Below are 10577 nucleotides of genomic sequence, written 5' to 3'. Positions count from 1 at the left end.
TGACCAAGAGGACTGAGACCATCGCCAAGGGGTGAACCGTGAGGGGGAACAGCTCCAAGGCTTCCCTTTTTGGCACAGATAAAGTGGCAATATGGCCACCGTGTCCAGGTTGAGACCTAAGTAGGTCATCTGACGGGTGGGCCAAGGAGAGCTTTTATCCCAGTTGATAGCAAACCCCAGGCGTGTGAAATGGCTCACTAGCCTGCTGATGTGCTCCATCGCCAGACATGCTGTGGACACCAGAACCAACAAGTCGTCGAGGTAGGCTAGTACTCTTATACCCTGCTGGTGAAGCGGCTTGAGAGCTGTGTCCACGCACTTCGTGGAGGCCCTTGGGTCTAGAGCATACCCGAACAGGAGTCTGGTATACTCGTAAGCCACGCCCCGAAACGCGAACCTCAGGAACCGTCTGTACCATGGCCAGTCAGTACATGAAAGTATGCGTCCTTCAGGTGTATGCTGGTGCAGAAGTCGCCTGGTAGAAACATCTCCAGTAACTGTCGAATGATCAGTATGCAGAAATTCATTTTGGACACTGCCTTGTTGAAGAGGCTCAGGTCCAAGATGGCCCGTGCACCACCCCTCTTCTTGGGCAGGAGGAAATAGCGTGAATGATATCCCCTGTTCCTCTGCTTTGGCGGGACCACTTTTAATGCTCCTTTCTCCAACAGCTCTGAGATCTCCTTCATGAGAGGCTTGGACAGGGGAGGACACTGTCTCCACGATACTTAGGGGTACACCTGTGCTCATTGGTCAAGGTGTGTGCAATGACAATTGTTCAGTGTGCGTAACTAGCTATTATATGATTGGTCAAGCCAAGAGGAGCGACCCCTGTGGGGCACACCTCTACAAAATAAAACCATTTAAAGGAGTAGTAAAGGGAAAATCATGTTTAGCCCTGTTTTAAGGTTACGTATGATCATATACAATGGTTCAGATCAAAAAGTTGACAAAAGTAGCACTTTTGAGAAAGTCTGATAATTGCTCTACCACAGTTTTGGTCACATGGACCAAAAGTTTCGGCACATGGAACTAAGTGTCGTTCAGGTCTATGCTAGTGCAGAAATTGCCGGGAAGGAACGCTTCCAGCATCTGTCGTACCGTAAGCATGTGGAACTTCAATTTTGCTACCGCCTTGTTGAAAAGGGTCTGGGATGAGGAAGGGGAATAAAATCCCTCACTCCTCCATTCCAACAGGACCACATTCATCACTCCTTTCGATTAAAGCTCCGCAATCTCTGCTGACAGAGCTGTGGCTTGATCGGCATACGGCATCACCATCTCCACAACGCTTGAGAAGGGCAGGGGGAGCAGTGAAACTGAATGGAATAACCTTCTGTCAGAACCCACTGTAACAAGCTGTCCAGGAGGCACTTCTCCTGCCAGACTGCTAAACGGTTCGAGAGAGGCTGTGCCAGAGATTGTGGCAACTGATTGAGGAGCCTGCCATAATCCAAATTGGCCCTGACCGCCACCAGACAGCAGAGAAACTCCAATGTCTTGGTCCAAGGCGGGCCGTCCTCGAAAGGGACATGAAAAATCCACACAGGAATTTCCTTGCCTCCCTTCTGTGTGAGAGTGAATGGCATTCCTGCCGAAAGGCACTTCATTCATAGAATTAGGAAGTGAGTCGTCTGCGTCTGCATTACAATATAGACATGTATCATTGCTTCCTCAATTTTCAAAAATACTTTCAAAAATACTTCCTCAATTTGAAAAAAACTATTTGTAAATAGACTTGATGGCTTTATTGAGAAATATGAGTTATTCAGTGACCATCAATATGGGTTTAGGAGCAAATGATCAAGATATTTAGCAATAATGGATTTTGTGGAAAATATAGCACCAGCAATGGATAAGAAAAAGTGCACTTATAGGTGTATTTAATGATTTATGTAAAGCGTTGGAACGCTATGGGATTAGAGGTGTCACTCAACATTGGTTAAGAAGTTATTAAAATAATAGGTTTCAATGTGTAAAATTTAACAATACCGAATCACATCTTAGAAGAGTAACCTGTGGTCTTCCACAAGGTTCGGTATTGGGACCGAATATTAAGTTATTTATACTTTATTAAAATTATATTTGTGCGGTATCTAATATTTTGAAGTGTGTTACTTTTGCTGATGATACTCATTTATTTTGTTCAGTGGAGGACATGAAAGAATTATTGTGAACAGTAGAAAGGGAATTGAAATTTTTAAAGAAATGGTTTGATAATAATAAGTTGTCACTAAATGAAAACAAAACAAAATGTATGGTGTTTGGTAGTGTTATGGCTGACTGTAAATTAAACTGATTTACAAAAACAGGTTTACAAAGTGCTGAAGTGGGCAGAACTTCACCTTTTCATTGAGTTCCAGTAAAATGCACTATTGCTAGCAGAGACCCAGGTTTGACTACAGTAACCTCTGTTAACCTTTTGCCTAGTCCATACACAGTCTGAGGGCAGAGAAGGTCAAGGAAGGTTCTCTGCTGACCAGTTCTTCTAAAAGAGTAAACAGCAGCTGCTAGAATTGGGTAATCAGACATCGGAGACATCTAGAATGTCCGGTCCCCTAGCAACGGTCTAATCTTGACCTGGCGGATTTACAAATGACTAGATCACTGTACCATTGCAGCCTATCACCATAACCTAAGATGTCACATGACGCCCCCCTGGTCAAGAAGTATATTTAAAAGCAACTGACTGTAGCCCCAGTGCTTTAGCTGCTCATGCTCATAGCACATGTTGGTTTAACCTTAGCACGCTGCTTACTTTAGCTCCTAGCTTCCACCCAGACTGTAGCTGTTAGCATTGTTAGCTTCCTGGCTTGTTAGCTTGCTAATCCCAACAGCTGCACCATCATGCCGCATACCACTGCTACTCTGCGGCTACAGCAACTCTGTACGGTAGTGTATTATTTGTCATAACAATGTCATATGATTGTACTCTGTCAGAATTGTATCTGGCCAAACCTGAAGTTTGGCTATTGTCTATATGCTTACTCATTGTTTAATAAACCCACATGATTCATGGCTTCCAGTAATCCAACTGTCTGATAATCTGTTTAAGGAATATACATCAGTGCTTCACAGACATAAAAAAAGAGAAATACACAGTGCAAGTACAAAAGTTTTTTTTTAAAAGAAAGGAGAGGGAGAGAAAGTTTGGTTCGCGCTGATAGTAGGCACTAGGCAGGCAACGAACGTAAGCAGCACCGAGGGCTTTTGTCCCTAGTTAACTGGTTTATTGAGACAGTTAGGCCTATTGGATTTTGTTTTCGTGTCGTAGCCTACCTGCTGCAATACCCTATGTGAACTGTAGCGTTTGTTTGAGCAGAGGAGGACCGGTAGCTAGCTTGTTAGCTCAGTGTAGTATATCTAGCTAACGCACTTGGCTATTTCAGCTACGCATGCTCAGCCTCTCACTAGCCTATACAATGTCCGGCGATTTTGAAATATGAAATAATTATGAAAGTATATTTTAACAACTGAAACACAACTGATCAAATGTTTGATCCATGCCGTTCAGTTATCAGCACAACACAGTAGTCTAGTGTAGGCCTAGGATAGGCTATAATCAAAGTCCTTATCTCTGATATAACAATAATAAACTAAACAGATATAAAAAATAATAAGAATAATTTCACTACAATACCCTACTTACCCATGGTTTAAACTGAGTAGGCTATAGGCCTACAATTAGGCCTGTTCATTTTCCTTGGCTTATTAGCCTAGGCTACATTTAATTTGGCTTGATGTCATATTTGCTGTGCAAATGCATGACTGATTGAATATGTAGCTTATAAATTGAATATTTGGGTTGTTGGAATATTGTATACCATTTGTAATGTTCTTTTCGTCCATAGGCCCGAGCGCATAGGCCCGAGCGCGTTCTAGAGGCACTTTTTTGAACCATTTAGGCCTACGCTTTATTGTAGTGGCTCACACATGATCCTAATTTGAATAGACCTATATAATTTGTGTTTAATGGTTGTGCTGAAGCAGTGACATGATATGATCCCTCCGATTTGTTTGGAAAAGGAAATAGAAAGCAGAAACTTTGGATAACGGACTCCTGACAACTTTCTGAGTTATTTCTGGGTTAAGCACACAGTGTTTAAAAAGCATTTAATCCATCGGGCTATAAAGGCCTACAATAAAAGACCATTTCGGTTTTTATTGTAGCCTACATATGAATTAAAGGCTTTTTAACCACTTTTCCACCCAATAAGTTTATCAATTTGACCGAGCGCGTCCTCACGTTCCGCAGCTAAAATGCAACCGGTCCAAACTATAACACAAACCCTACAACATAGGTATGTATTAGTTTAGAGTTTAGTTTATTGGTTTGACTGTAAAATGTTTATCTTTTCAATTATATTTATAGTAATACATTGCTGGGTTTGTGGAAACCATTACTAGTACACCACGCTGCCTGTGTCACATGGTTGCAGATAATATTAGATATTATGACACGGGAGAAATAGGGCTACCATAGCTGTTCTAGCAAAGTTGCTATAAGGACTTATATTTTGATCTAGAAAAATGTTTTTCAGTTTCTAACTAAATGTAGAAAGTCCTCCAGTTAAGGGTGGTGGTGGGGTTCTGACACTTCATAGTTTGTTAAAATAAAAACATACAGGATGATAAGGAGGAGGAATTATACTTCATAATTAATGATAATAATAATATATATATATATATATATATATATATAAAAACAGCAATTCTGATGTGTTGAAAGCACAGCAATTGCAATGCCAATTAATATTAGGCTAAAGAAATGACATTTCCCCTCAGTTTAAACCGTTTTGAACCGACTTAAGCTTAAGCCTTAAGCTTAAGCGGCTTAAGCCCCGCCCACTTACGAATACGAATACGAATCCGAATAATTAGCTGTCAAATACAAATACAGATACAAATACAAATAGTGGGCTCCCGGCACACCCCTAGTGTATATGATATTGCTTTAGTTCATATATCCAAGGTTTCAATTTTCGCTCCATTGACCTTGGCAGTGGATTTTTCTAGTAAACCTATATCATAAAACAACACAGACCATATTCTGATCATAGAAACTTTACATTCAAACCAACTATTTAGTATAGTTTTTTAGCAGCTGTTGAGGCTGCAAAAATAATTCTCTTCTCAAGGCGTGAAATTTTAACATTTGGGTCGTATCCAAAAAATAAAAGAGCAGGGCATAATGGCAAATGTTTGTCGAGAATGATGATGAGTATGTCTACAATTCTTTCCCAAATGGAAATAACAAAAGGGCAATACCAAAACATATGTAAAAAATGTCTTAACTCAGAATTAGAGCAATGGTCACACAAATCACTCCTAGTAAGTTTCATTTCATGTCTGCATACTGGTGTAAGATATACTCTATGTGTAAATTTAAAGTTAATCAGTTGATGATCAAAATTTTTGGAAGAGGTGAACACATTACTCCATATCTTAGGCCAGTCTAGATCAAAGCCAAGGTTACATAGATCCAGGTTCTGGTAATAGGCAGGTATTCGACATTGTGATTGATTAACTTGTATTATTAAAGAAACAAAACCAGCAGCAGGTTCGGCAAAAAGAATAAGGTTTACCATAGGATGAGAGGGACAGGGATTATTCCAAGGTACACCATATGTTTTAAGGGCCTGCAAAGTTGCAGATATAAAAACCATGAGGAACCCGGTAGCGAATAGGATTCCTTCAGATCTTGAAAGGAGCACAGACCTTCTTGATTATATATGTCACTAAGGTGTCTATACCCAGGTTCGCCCACTGAGGAAAATTGAAAGGCATTGTACCTCTCTGCAAGCAATTATTATTCCAAACTGGAGTCATATCATGGAATTAACAGACAGAATGTAATGATTTTTCCAGCTGGTACCAAATGGACAAACTATTTGAGATAATAGATCCCATATTCAACCGTATAGAGCGAATTTTAGCACCACAAAATGGTAGGTCTTGGATTCTGATGGCGTGGCACTCTCTATTTGCCGCCATGGTACATCAGACGAAGGATCTAGCCAGGCCTTCAGAGATCTAAGATGGAAAGCCTAATAATAATATTTAAAGAAAGGAAAACCAATGCCACCTAACCTCTTAGAGCGTAATAAGGTAGAAAGACTAATAGAAGGGCGTTTTCCTTCCCAAAGAAAATTCCTACATATTACATCCATTTCTTTAAACATATTAGGAGAGGGTGGAAGACCCCATAACATTGAAAAAAGAAAATTAAGACGAGGTAATATGTTCATTTTGATGACAGAGATGCGTCCGTGGAGAGATACATTAAGAGGGGACCATTTGGTTAGATCAATTCCAATTTTTGTTAGAGCTAAATTAAAATCGTCTTTAATCACAGAAGAAAGTGATGTGGGGAACCTTAATTAAAACATTACTGATCAATGAATATTGAGAAGAGAAATCTTTCTGTAGTTTATTTAACAAAGAATAAGCATATCAAAACACAATACAGTAACCAAGCTTTAGGCATGGTCCAATATAGTTTTGACACGTATATTATTACAAACCAGTTACGTAGAATAGACAATTTACAATACCGTGACAGCAGAGTAGAGTAGCATGACGTTGAAGTTAGAGCAGCGTAGCGTGGACAACAGGTGTGAGCTAGCATGCTAACATGCTAGCTTGCTAAGCTAAGCTAAAGCTAACAGCTTAAAGCTACAAAGCTACCAAAGTTATTAAAGCTAATAAAGCTACCATTCACATCAGTTGTCTCCACTTTATATATTGTTTACAGTAGGTGTGGCCAGCATGCCTGCATGTCCCATTGGACAGTGATCAGTTCCAACTTGTGATTGGTCATTCTAGGTTGCCCCTATCTTGAGAGACAAGTCTTGTGCCATAAATCATATTGCCGCAGTGCCCTGCCGCAGTGGCCTGGCCACCGCATCAACCTGATCCCATCTCCAGATTAGACTAGGGGACTGACCTATATCTAATGTCTGATTAAGCAATCTTACAGCTGTTGGTGACGGCTCTTTGCTGACTAAGTCAATCGAGAGATTCTTCTCTGGACTTCTATGACCCTTAGACTGACCTTCTATGATCTTCTATGACCTATTAGGTCACAACGTTGGGCAGCTCATCTAAATATACACTGGTATTAGAGACACCTAAGCAAGAATCAACTTTATATGGACAGCAATGAGACTGGTGAAGTTCTGCCCCAAAAACCCACTACAAAAGGGTAGGTCTAATTTGTATCCCCAAATAGGTAAAACCGTTGTGCTCCAAAGTAATTGTCAATGACAGAAAAGTGAGCTTTTTTGCAGCAGAATTTAAAGGCATCAGAAGAGATTTTGACCAGTTGATTTTATAACCAGAAAAAGAACCAAATTCCTCAAAGAGGTTGAGAACATGGGGAACAGAATTAGTTAAATCTGACAAATACATCGGAATGTCATCTGTGTATAAAGACATGGAGTGAATGGTACCTTTTATAGAGATGCTTGATATGTTTAGATGCTGTCTAACAGTCTGTGCCAAAGGCTCTAAGAATAGCAGAATCCAATCAACCATTGCCTGAGGTGGTTATCTCCCTAGATGCTGAGAAAGCGTTCGATAGAGTTGAATGGGGTTATCTTTTTCAGTGTCTAGGAAGATTTGGTTTTGGTCCAAAATTTATTTCTTGAGTAAAATTATTATACGAGTCCCCGACATCTTCAGTGCGCACGAATAATATAAATTCTCAGTATTTCCCATTACAACGCGGGACCAGACAATGATGCCCCGTCAGCCCACTCCTCTTTGTGATTGCTATCGAGCCTTTAGCGATTTTCCTGCGTTCCTCGCCCGAGGTCCGTGGTATATACAGAGGTGGGAAGGAACATAAGCTATTGTTATATGCTGACGATTTATTACTATTGTTTGGCTTTACCCCATTTTCAGTTCTCTTATTGGGCAGCCAACCTGAGAGCAATGTCATACTGGCTTCAGACTTGCACCAATGATGAGGCCCCTGATTGGGTACAGATGGAGACCGATACCTGCTCGCCAACATCCCTCCCTGCTTTGCTGTACTCTGCATTGCCTATTGTACTGCGCCACCCCTCTATTGGCCTTCTAGCTCGTCAGTCTCTATGAGTGTGGGCCCAGATGCGGAGACACTTTAGATGGCATGCTGGCTCGGTCTTTTCTCCAATTGCAGCAAATCATCGGTTTCTCCCCTCCCTCCAGGATTACTTTTTTGTTATCTGGTGTTATCTGGTAGTGCCTTTTTTGTGGTTATTTGTTTTTGTTTTTTCTCTGTTGTGTTATGTCAATGTTATTGAAATCATTATTTTATTGTATTTATACTTATTTTTTATTTTACAAAGATTATTTCGGAACATACTATTTCATGTCTGTTTTTGCTTGTCTGTTTCCAGTTTGTTTCTTGTAAAAATAAAAAATAAAAGGTAAACTTTTCACAGTTTCATTGTAATGTTCATATTGCTTGATGTCTGGAAGTCAATAAAGAAGGTAAAAAAATATATATAAAGGCTCTAAGAGTAGTGCAAATAAACCAGGTGATAACAGACAGCCTTGTCTAGTAGGTCTATGTAACGTAAACTCTGATGCACCAGGGTGTCCAGTTTGGACACGTGCTATAGGGTCAGCATAGAGAATATGTATCATTCTAATAATAGTCTTAGTGATGATTAGAAATTGTGTAGCTCACTGTTGAGATTTAAAACAGACTTAATAAGTAAAATAATGCAGCATTATAATTTAGAGTAAATGCTATGTTTGTCTTTCTTTCTTTTTCCTTTTTTGTTGCAGATGTTTTGGGTTTCTCCATTGGTTTGTAAAGGATAGGCAAAAATAAGCATTGGGCTTCAGCTTATTCCTTTTTTCAGTCATAAATTTTCAGAATTTTTTTTATTCGGGACAGACTTGATGTTCCGGAGTGGCCCGCAACTGGGCGAGTTGATCCCTACTCAGATTGTAGCTCAACTCTGGGCTTGGTTTGGGACGGCTGAGATGGACCTGTTTGCTTCGAAAGAAAATGTCCCCTGTGCTTCTCCCTGAATCAGCGGGATTAGTCTCCATTAGGGGTGGATGCGTTTGCACATGTCCCCTGACTGAAGGTACTCCTGTATCCAGGGCCGGCCGCTGCTATCAGCAATATAAGCGGTCGATTAGGGCCACAACCACTAGGGGGGGACCACATCACATGAGAAAAAAAAATAAAAAAAATATCAACCAACTTATTACCAACTTATTTAATATGCAATAAATCGAAAAGATCTCATAACAGAATTATTTTATAATAAGCCACATGTGCAGTTGAATGCAATCCACATGTGGCCCCTCCCCCTCCCTCCTTCCCCAACTTAACTCTATCCAAATCTCCTGTTGAATCTGGCTTATAGGCTACTTTAGCTATACCTCCCCTCGTGGAGAACGATGGTGTGGTCAACAGGGAACTCATCATCACTTTAAAACGCACCAGAGAGTTGGCACAAAAGCACACAGTCTCAGGTGCATAGGGGACGTCTCGAATTACACAGAGGGATGATTGGCAGCTTTTACCCTGTCAGAGGACCGACTTGAAGATCTTCACTACCTAGAAGTTGTGTTCAGTTAAAATTATTCACTTGTCTCGCGACAAGATTCACGGGACTGAGAGTCTTGTAAAGTGATGAGTTTCCACAGCGACATCCGATGGTCCGTGTGTTATTGTATCTAAAACGAGCTTTGTAGGCTGATTGTGGTTTGATTTCACAGTCACATGACGCAAAGTGTAACTTCGAGACAGGATCTTTTTGGCAAGTGTGTGCCTAGTGGACCCTTGCACAATTGTTAATTGTTTAAGTAACTTTTTTATATTCTTTCCAAATAAAGAGCTTTGTTGTTAATTCACTTGTCCATCTCTGTGTACGTGCATGCGTTTAGTTTGGTGGTTGCACTGGGAGTGTTTTGGGGGGCCACCCAAAAAAATCTTGCTTAGGGCCACCAGAATCCTAGGGCCAGCCCTGCCTGTATCCTTTCTCACCAGCGGGCCTAATCCTACTTTTGTTGGCCAGGGTGCGGTCGGAGGGCTAATCAGTGATTCTGGTAGTGCCGGACCGGCACTGGGCACGGTGGTATGCGGAAGTGATGGCCTTGACATCTGCAGATCCATGGCTTATCCCTCAGTGGCCTAATGCACTATCCCCGGGCTAGATTTACGTGCCTCCGATGCTGGGTTGGCCAGTGGTGCCTTGGCTATTGAGCTGCGGAGATTGTCTAGTAAAGGCCTCTCTCCAGCGGTAATCAGTACTATTCAGAGCACCCTGGCGGGCTCCACTGTTACCGTTTACTCCGGCAAGTGGGCCGCTTTTGCACACTGGTGTGGAGAGAGAGATGACGCCCCAGAGTCTTGCTTGAGATGATTCTTGAGTTTCTCCAACACTGTTCTATTAAAGTGTATGCGTGCGCTATTTCCACGTCATGAGGGTTTCGCTAAGACTACGGCCTATGAGCATTCACTGGTCAAGCGTTTTTTGGCCAGTGTGTGGTGTCTTCGCCCTGTGCGTAAAGATGGGATCTGCTCTTGGTCCTCAACATGTTCTGTAGAGCTCTGTTCGATCCAATGG

This window comes from Borostomias antarcticus (assembly GCF_949987555.1).
Source record: "Borostomias antarcticus genome assembly, chromosome: 17".
Classification (NCBI taxonomy): Eukaryota; Metazoa; Chordata; class Actinopteri; order Stomiiformes; family Stomiidae; genus Borostomias; species Borostomias antarcticus.
The sequence above is the reverse complement of the archived record's forward strand: the minus strand, read 5'-3'. Positions refer to the sequence as shown.